Here is a 10117-nt window from a genome sequence, read left to right on the forward strand (position 1 = left end):
CATTTAATTTATTTTCGATCTGTCACTCACATTACCACTCAACCAAGTTTCAGTTAATAAGCAAATATCCACATCTTGATCACTTACGACTCCCTTAATGATATGAGTTTTATTGCCAATGGATTGTATATTTATTAGATCACATAATATTTTCTTAATCGAAGCCATGGTCAGTATTGTTTCTGGCTCTTATTATTTCTTGTTTATAAACTTCACAGTTTACTTTGTCATAGGATTTATGTTCTGTGTCATCATAGTTCTTTCTCACACAATTTATGCATTTAACTTCAACAACATTGCAATGACCCGCTTTATGTTCTCTCGCGCACTTGGGGCACGACTGTTTATTCTTGCAATTTGCTGCACTATGCCCAAATTCCTGGCATTTGTAACACTGGTAGGGCATGTAATGATCCTAAACATTACATATTCTATATGTGGTACTAAGTTTATCTCCATTTTCATAGATTGCTTTACGTATCTTAGGTGTACATTTTATAATATAGTGTTTATGTTTATCCTTTCTTGAATTTTCTTGCATTATGATAGTCAGATCATCGTTTTCTACAATGTGTCTATTTAGCCACTGGTTCTTAAGCTTCAGACTTTGAATAATATCATCATCATCTTCTGGTACATTAGTAAGTTTTATCTTCGGTTTAAGTTTTCCTTTTTTCAGTAACAGTGATCTTGTTTACATTACCTTGTTCCAATTCCTCTGCTTAATGGTTCATAATGATGAGTAAGAATTTCCAATACGTACACGATAGTCTGTAAATCTTCTAGATACTCAAAAACTTCATCCTCAATACCAATGGACTGTGAATCACCGACGAGTAATTCATAAACACCTGTGTCAGAAGTAACACTAAGATAAGGTAAAACCAGTATGCCACATTTGTCCTTATCCATTATTTCTAGCAGATCAATTACAAAAGAACATACAAACGTCTTCGCAGAATACAATTGAATGTATACTGACTGCGGCATTGATTCAATTCTTCCATAATGACTGCTGACCAGTTTTTCCAGAGTTGCATATTCTAGCACATTTGTCATGAAGGGCAGATTCGAAATAGGTCTGTATGAACTTAAGTCCTGATAATCGAGAACACGTTTAAGAACTGATGTAGGGAAACTATTGCCAGTTCCTTAGATATAGAATATTTTACCCTTTTCAATGCTAGTATCTAGCTACCATTCTTAAAATTGTGTTTACATATCCCTCTCGCAGCCTTTTTCACCCCTCCGTTTCAATCACAATAGCCTACTCTACTTTCTTGTTGATAGAATTCCCTCGCTTCAATCATTCACATAGCATCTCTTTGCTCTACCCATCGCCAAGAGTCTTATAATGAGTTTCAATGCCTCTTCCTAGATCGCTGGCTGACTTAAAAAGTATATTATAAATGCCTCCCTTGCATGTGTTCTGGAAGTAATAAAGTCCTACATCACATAGTGATATGTCGCATTACGATTTATTTAATTGATGCAGCGCTCACGTGTGACAGACGACCAGAGAGTTCCCCTAAAGGAAAACATTGGGTCACCATTCTTTTACCTTTAGACCAAGTTTGTCCAAGGGCATCGTACCTACGGTCCTCATCAAGGTCGTAAATATTTCAACCGTGTCATGGTTTGGGTTATGTGTCGGACCACGGACTTAATCTAGTCCGAACGTGGTACATTGTTTTATAGAAGTTCGGCTGTAAAGTCCAGCGCTCGGTTCGGGAGGGCCTTCGTGGTTAAGGTACAGTTGGTGAAGTATCCGAATTTTTTGGGATCATCTGGTATCGGGACTGCCTTGTTCATAGACAAAGAGCAGCAAAAAAATGAAACCGTAGTTATAATAAACCAACAATTCTTAAACAGTACACATGTTAAAAATACTATATTATCAACGGAATAAGAACATAATAACGTTTAAAGCCTAAATTAAATATCGTCATCTAAATTAAAAGATTATATTTTTGCAAAAAAAAAAAAAAAAAAAAAAAAAAAAACTCAGATTACGCAGCAAATTTAATAACACCTGTAGAATTAAAACTTATACAGGATTACCCATGTAATAGTAGGTAGTAGGTTGGCCAGGGCACCAGCCACCCATTGAGATACAATCCCTAGAGGAGGGAACCTGCGGCCTTAAGGCAGCATATGGCCTTTTGAACCATAACTAAGTGTGGCCTTCTATGACCTTTGATATATGTACAGTATGTGTAGTATATTTCTGCTTTGACATTGAATATTGTGTGTTTGAAATCATTCTACTGTATGTACACACATACAAATAAATACACACAGACAATAGGAAAGTTGACCTCAGTGATGTATCTACCAGAGAATGGAAGTAATTTTTCCTTGAATTCAACGAATCCTAACTTAATACAACTGGCAGTTTTTCCTTGTCAGCTGTAACAGCTGTTGTAGCTGACAAAGAAAAACTGCTAGTTGCAGTGAGTGACTGATTTAACGTATGATTGACGAGGGAGTTCCTGTTTTGTTCATCTCCTCTCTGTGATCTATGTTAGTATTAGACAAGTCAACAGCTTCCAGATTTTTGGCATAAAAATATTTTATTTCTGCTTTCACTGATGAGTTTTAATTTTATGAAAAACAACTTCCCTTAGGTAACCTTAACGAAAGGACACGAGGAACAGACATTTTAACAACTTCAAAAAGCAATGTCACAAAGGAGGACTAAATTCTACTTCCTTATTATATAAATCTATGCACTAATGGTGTTCCAGCTATGATGGATAAAAACTAGGGGTTTATTGAACACCTTAAGAAAGCAAATAAATATTTTTTTCAATGAAAACTGCTGTGTTTAAACAGATAAAATATTTTACTGGGATGTTGCATTTTTATGAGATGTGATTGTATAAAAAGTATCTACTCGCCAATATAAAATATTTGAAAAGGTTGTATTGTTGATATTTATAAGGTATCTTTTCCAAAAAATTAGTATTATTTTACTTATCACTTCAATACAGAGAAACTACCGTGATTGCTTAACTAAAGTGATTTGAAAATGACATGCTTTCGATATTATCCTTTTACTTACGGTAGTTTGAAAACTACCCAAACTGGAATGAAATATTTTAAAATTTAGTTTTCAATATAATTCATTTACTGATTACTTGTATGAATAGTACTTAATTTGAATATCTAAAAATGTAATGCTTTAAATTTTTATAAAACTGTCACTCTTTCTTTAGATTACTAATACATTACTCGGAGGATAAAATAACCAAAAAAAATTTATGCGGCCTTAATGAGCATTGAGGAATTGCAAGATGGCCTTCATCCAAAAAAGGGTTCCCCATCCCTGCCCTAGAGAGTTATGGGGTCTTTGACTAGCCAGGCAGTACTTGGGCCTACATTGGATCCTTCTCTCTGGTTACGGTTCATTCTCCCTTGGCTACACATACACCGAAGAGTCTGGCCTATTATTTACATATTCTCCCCTGTCATACACCTACCAACACTGATATTACCAAACAATTCTTCTCTCAAGGGGTTAACTACTGCACTGTAATTGTTCAGTGGCCACTTTCCTCTTGGTAAGGGTAGAAAAGACTCTTTAGCTATGGTAAGCAGCTCTTCTAGGAGAAGGACACTCCAAAATCAAACCATTATTCTAGTCTTGGGTAGTTCCATAGCCTCTGTACCATGGTATTCCACAGTCTTGGGTTAGAGTTCTCTTGCTTGAGGGTACACTCGGGCACACTACTCTATCTAATTTCTCTTCCTCCTGTTTTGTTAAAGTTTTTATAGTTTATTTAGGAAATATTTATTTTAATGTCATTGTTCTTAAAATTTTCTTCTATTCTTCCATGTTTCCTTTCTTCACTTAGCTATTTTCCCTGTTGGAGCCCCTGGGCTTATAGCATCCTGCTTTTCTTACTAGAATTGTAGCTTAGCAAATAATAATAATAATAATAATAATAATAATAATAATAATAATAATAATAATAATAATAATAATAATAATAATAATACTGATTGAACAACACTGGCAGCCTATTACAGCTAGCATCAATTTCAAGATATGTGCAATGACGTGCATCAAGTTATCAGTACTGGACGTCCGGAATACATAAGAAATTTGCTATACATCGTGCATTCAACAAATCTTGACGATACCAGAATATTTACGGATGGTTTCAAGTTATTGGAGCTAAACTACACCTCGACTGTGGGCTCTAGATTTTCATATATACCCCGAGATTAAATAACGAGCTCCCACCAGACATTAGAAGGAATGATGATATAAAGTCTTTTAAATATCTAAAGATTGTTTATATTCACAAAGTGCTATAAAACTTAAAGGCTATATAGATTCTATATGTACAAAAACAATAATATTCCTGTGGGTCCTGTCCTGGAGTGTGAAAAGCTATGTAAACACTCTTCAAAGTGAAGAAGTAAATGATCATCTTCAATGTATAACAGGCCTCGGGGAAAAATCTGTTTCTCAGATCCCTAAGACGGGGCTCTGATAAATAAAAAAATGCGGACAATCAAGGATACTAACCGTCTGTGGAAATTTTCGAACCACTATAAGATTGGGTTTCAAGTTATCAACGAGTCTCTCAATATCCAGTGCTTTTAGTAACCAGTTCAAATGAACTACTACAGGTTTAAGGCTGCAGTGAACATGATTGGAATCATCCCGGCTCACCGGATATGGCAGTGTATTGATTCAGGTTAAGGAATTCCATTATAACTTAAAGATCCAGTACAAGTGAATCTTCAACAAAAGATATATATATATATATATATATATATATATATATATATATATATATATATATATATATATATATATATATATATATATATTAGTTAGACAATTTGTCAAAATGCTAAAGGTATTGCTCGTGTAAATCTTTATCGGATGACACGTAAGTCTGAAATACTATATCTTAGAGAATTTGTCCATTTGAGAAAGATCCAGTACATGCGAATCTTCAACGAAGAAGAAGAAGAAGAAGAAGAAGAAGAAGAAGAAGAAGAAGAAGAAGAGAGAGAGAGAGAGAGAGAGAGAGAGAGAGAGAGAGAGAGAGAGAGAGAGAGAGACTTGTTAGGGATTCTGAAAACATCACCAAAACTCAAAGCATGAGAGAGAGAGAGAGAGAGAGAGAGAGAGAGATAATAATAATAATAATAATAATAATAATAATAATAATAATAATAATAATAACCTTTATTCCAATAATACATTGAGTTTTCTATTTACATCAGGTCATCAACCAAGGTTAGAAAGCGTACATTAACGCTATTAAAACAATAAAATCATAGTATACTATATCAATATACACACATACATACATATGCATATCTATATATACATATACACATACACGCATACACACATACACATACATACATATATATAAAACTTGAATTAGGAAAATTGTAATTTTGGTTATAAAACATTGTTCCTAGAACAATAATTAGTAAAATTATTCCAACATAAAATGTTCTTCATAGATAATGGTATGTCTTAAAAAAGCGGTTATTGACGTGAGACGTGGCTAATGTCAGGTACGGTTGTTTCCTATAAAACTTAAATACGAAGATTAATTATTGTTTAAAAGATGTTTTCTTAGTTTATTTTTAAAAGATCTTAGGGATTTTTCGTCTTTCAATGAGCCAGGTAAACTATTGCATAACTGTGGACCTTTAGTATTTATTTCCCTTGATCCTATATCGGTATTGGCTCTTCTGGACACTAGATTATTTGCTTGTCTTGTAGTCATCCCGAGTCAACGGTTCTAAAATTATAAAATAGTTCGGAAAAACATTTCTCAAAACTTTAAAAACAAAAACACAGACATCAAGAGTGTACTTGTTTTTCACTTTGAACCAACCCGGTTCTAGTAAAATTGGAAATATATAATCATATTTTCTCACTGTACCCATGGCCACCCGAGCCGCAAAATTTTGAAGTTTTTGTACTCTTTGCATAAGGGCGTTGCTTGTTGAACCCTATATTATATAGCAGTAATGAATTAAACTTAATACTAACGATTGCACTACGATTAGGCAAGTTTCTGGTTCAAATAAATTTTTTAGTCGATTGAGATAAATAAGTGTACCCATAACTTTTTTGTGTTCATCAATATGTTTTCCGAATGTCATGTGTTTATCGAAGTGCACTCCAAGATTCTTTACGGATTCCATAGGTTCGATGATGGCCCCATTAAAATTGATTTTGATGTTATCCCCGATTTCGGATAGATATTTCCTGGAGCCTAGGAATATACATTGCGTTTTACTTTCATTCAATAATATACCATTTATTTGAAAATACATCTTCACTCTATATAAAATCTCATCAGCTTTGCGTACTAAATCTTCCAAGTTATCGATATAGAAACCAATTTATTATTTGAGTGTCATCAGCATACTGAACAATGAACCTTGATATACACCAAAACCGACGTTTTTGGGGGTTGATACAACATTTTTGAGTCTGACAGATTGTACTCGATTACGTAAATAGTCTGTGAACCAGGATGGATCAATATAAAGTGTCTGACATTTACCCAGCAAAATTTCATGGTTCACACTATCAAAAGCTTTCGACAGATTGAGAAGTAGTAAAAGGGAAATTTTCTTCTTGTCTATGTTATCGTAGATTTCATCCGATATTTTTAATAGTGCTGTTTCTGTTGATAGTTTTGGTCGAAAGTCATGAGGACTCTTAGAAATTAGGTGATTACTTTCTAAGTATTCAGTTAACTGATTTGATACTATTTTTTCTAATATTTTAGATTAGACCGGGAGTAAACATATTGGCCTGTAATTAGAAATTTCGTCTCTATCCTCGCTTTTAAAATAAGGAACAACATGGGGATTTTTCCACGTTTCTGGGTAGATATTAGTTACGATAGATGTATTAATGATTATAGTAATGTAAAATAAAACTATATATAGAGTATCTTTTATAAAACGTAGCGGTATGCCATCGGATCCGTACGCATTTGACTCTTTGAGAGAACTAATGTCTAGAATGACAGTATCGCTGCATCGCAGTCAACAGGTGACGGTTTAAATTTAAAAGAATATAACTGATTGTTTGGGAATATATTCATTTCATCGGTTTGTGCTCTTCTATTATTCCTGGCCAGTTCTTCTTGCGTTCTTTCATATGTCTTTCTTCATACATTCGCAAAATACTCATTAAATTTCTCTGCCTTGTCAGTTAAATCTTCATTTTCTATTTGAGATTCTTTGTTAGTATTAATGGGGGAGAATTGAAAGCACTATTTTCCAGGAAGTACGTAAGTTATTCTCATTATTTTTAAGTTCGTTCCTGTAGTGTTGTTTCATAATGTTATCCATTTCAATTTTTACTTCCTTCTTTTTCTCTTTAAAATTATTTCTCAATATTGTATTATTCCTATCCTTCTTGATATCGTATCGCAATTTATCCCTTTTCATTATATTTTGTTTGATGTTATTAGTTATCCAGGGTTTAGGGGGGCGGGTGATTACTTTCGTTACTATTGGAGAGAGAGAGAGAGAGAGAGAGAGAGAGAGAGAGAAACACTTGATAAGGATTCTGAAAACATCACCAAAACACAAAGCATGAGAGAGAGAGAGAGAGAGAGGAGAGAGAGAGAGAGAGAGATACTTGATAAGGATTCCGAAAACATCACAAACCAATAATAATAAGAATAGGGAAGTGGGGAATATGGGGAAAGGAAGAGTACCCCTGGATACAATCCAGTTTATAGCCCGAAGACAGGTACTCGGGATGTGAAAGATTAAGGAAATAGGGAGAAAGAGAAGTACAGGAGAAGAATAAAAGAGAGGGGCAGACCCAACTTGCGATATTAGGGAATGGGTATTAGCTAAGAAGTTTGGTCGAGGAAAAAATCACCAAAACTCAAAGCATGAGAGAGAGAGAGAGAGAGAGAGAGAGAGAGCCCTGATAAAGATTTTGAACACCACCAAAACTCAAAACATTTGTGTGTGTGTGTGTGTGTGAGAGAGAGAGAGAGAGAGAGAGAGAGAGACTTGATAAGGATTCTGAATACATCACCAGAAAGAGAGAGAGAGAGAGAGAGAGAGAGAGAGACTTGATAAGGATTTCTGAATACATCACCAGAGAGAGAGAGAGAGAGAGAGAGAGAGAGACATGATAAGGATTCTGAATACATCACCAAAACTTAAAGCATGAGAGAGAGAGAGAGAGAGAGAGAGAGACTTGATAAGGATTCTGAACACATCACCAACACTTAAAGCATGAGAGAGAGAGAGAGAGAGAGAGAGAGAGAGAGTCTTGATAAGGATTCTGAACTCTTCACCAAAACTCAAAGCATGAGAGAGAGAGAGAGAGAGAGAGAGAGAGAGAATCTTGATAAGGATTCTGAACTCTTCACCAAAACTCAAAGCATGAGAGAGAGAGAGAGAGAGAGAGAGAGAGACTTGATAAGGATTCTGAATACATCACCAAAACTTAAAGCATGAGAGAGAGAGAGAGAGAGAGAGAGAGAGAGAGTCTTGATAAGGATTCTGAACTCTTCACCAAAACTTAAAGCATGAGAGAGAGAGAGAGAGAGAGAGAGAGAGAGAGACTTGATAAGGATTCTGAATACATCACCAAAACTTAAAGCATGAGAGAGAGAGAGAGAGAGAGAGAGAGTCTTGATAAGGATTCTGAACTCTTCACCAAAACTCAAAGCATGAGAGAGAGAGAGAGAGAGAGAGAGAGAGAGAGAATCTTGATAAGGATTCTGAACTCTTCACAAAACTCAAATCATGAGAGAGAGAGAGAGAGAGAGAGAGAGAGAGAGAGAGGCTTGATAAGGATTTTGAACACTTCACCAAAACTCAAAGCATAGGAGAGAGAGAGAGAGAGAGAGAGAGAGAGAGAGAGAGAGTCTTAATAAAGGTAAAATTATATCTATAACAAGATATTTGATAATGTTTTTGTGTCGCATCTTGTCTGATAGAATATTTTTTCAATCGATTAAAAGCTTTGCTAATCTTATGCTGAAGGAATCCGTAACCTTTCTCCTTCCATCGAATTAATCTCTTGACATTTACCTCCCACCTACGGTCCCACAGGAATAGTAGGCTACCCTCATTAACAAGAAAACATCCAAAAGTAAAACATTGTCAAATCTATCAATTTTGAAGAACTATTTGGATAAAATGTTCGTGGAAAAATAAAAGGTTATATATTTTTGGTTTCTATTCCCAAACCTCAAAATTATCGTGCAAAAGCTTACGATACCTAAGGTATACATCGTACATCGTAACGAACCCAAAATAATCGTACATGTACGATAAGTATCTAGTAAAATAATCCTGGTTCCTGGTTCCTTATTGCTCACCTCCGCAAAATAAGTTTGCGGCACTCTATCAATTTATAGATAGGTGCAAAGCTTCTAAGTTTATTCATATTGTTATTAAGCTTATATTACCTGTACCTTAAATAAATTAATAATGAGATTCTCATTCTTTACTTTTATCCCATTCTACCTTGAAATTAGATAGGACAACACCCTGCTATCATTAGTTTTGGCAACATATTGTGGTCAGTTTGGACTTCTTAAATTCGTTCATATGCATTGCCCTACCTATAAATGCAGCCAGATCCCTGCTAGGATTTTTTAGCATACCTAAACTTATGTCTACATTCATTAGTTTGTCCTAAGTTTGGGCATAAAATAAATGTTCTTCATCTTTGCTCAGGTCACACAAATTATCTTCATATTTTCCCCTGAAATTCACTTTTAAATGAGCATATTTAATCTTGTCTTCATTACAAGGGATGCCTTATCCAGATTCATTTCTCTGATATAAGGCTGTGGGGCCATTTCCTTCTATACATCTTAATTTTTTAATCACTTTATTTTTTCTTCAATAGTTTCTTCTATTCTTTTCCACAATTCTTTTCTTGATTTCTTTTTTTCAGGGTCCTTTTCCCCCAACTTCTTATTTCTTTAACTTACATCTCATATCTACTACTGTCATGGGTAGATAAAATAATATAGAAAAGAATGTTAAAACATGTAAAGTTTCTACTCTTAAGAAGCAGCAAAGAGGTCCCGCTAGTGTTTACCAGTAACTGTCACCGCCGTTGATTGAGGTCAAG

This window comes from Palaemon carinicauda, chromosome 1 (genome assembly GCF_036898095.1).
Source record: "Palaemon carinicauda isolate YSFRI2023 chromosome 1, ASM3689809v2, whole genome shotgun sequence".
Lineage (NCBI taxonomy): Eukaryota > Metazoa > Arthropoda > Malacostraca > Decapoda > Palaemonidae > Palaemon > Palaemon carinicauda.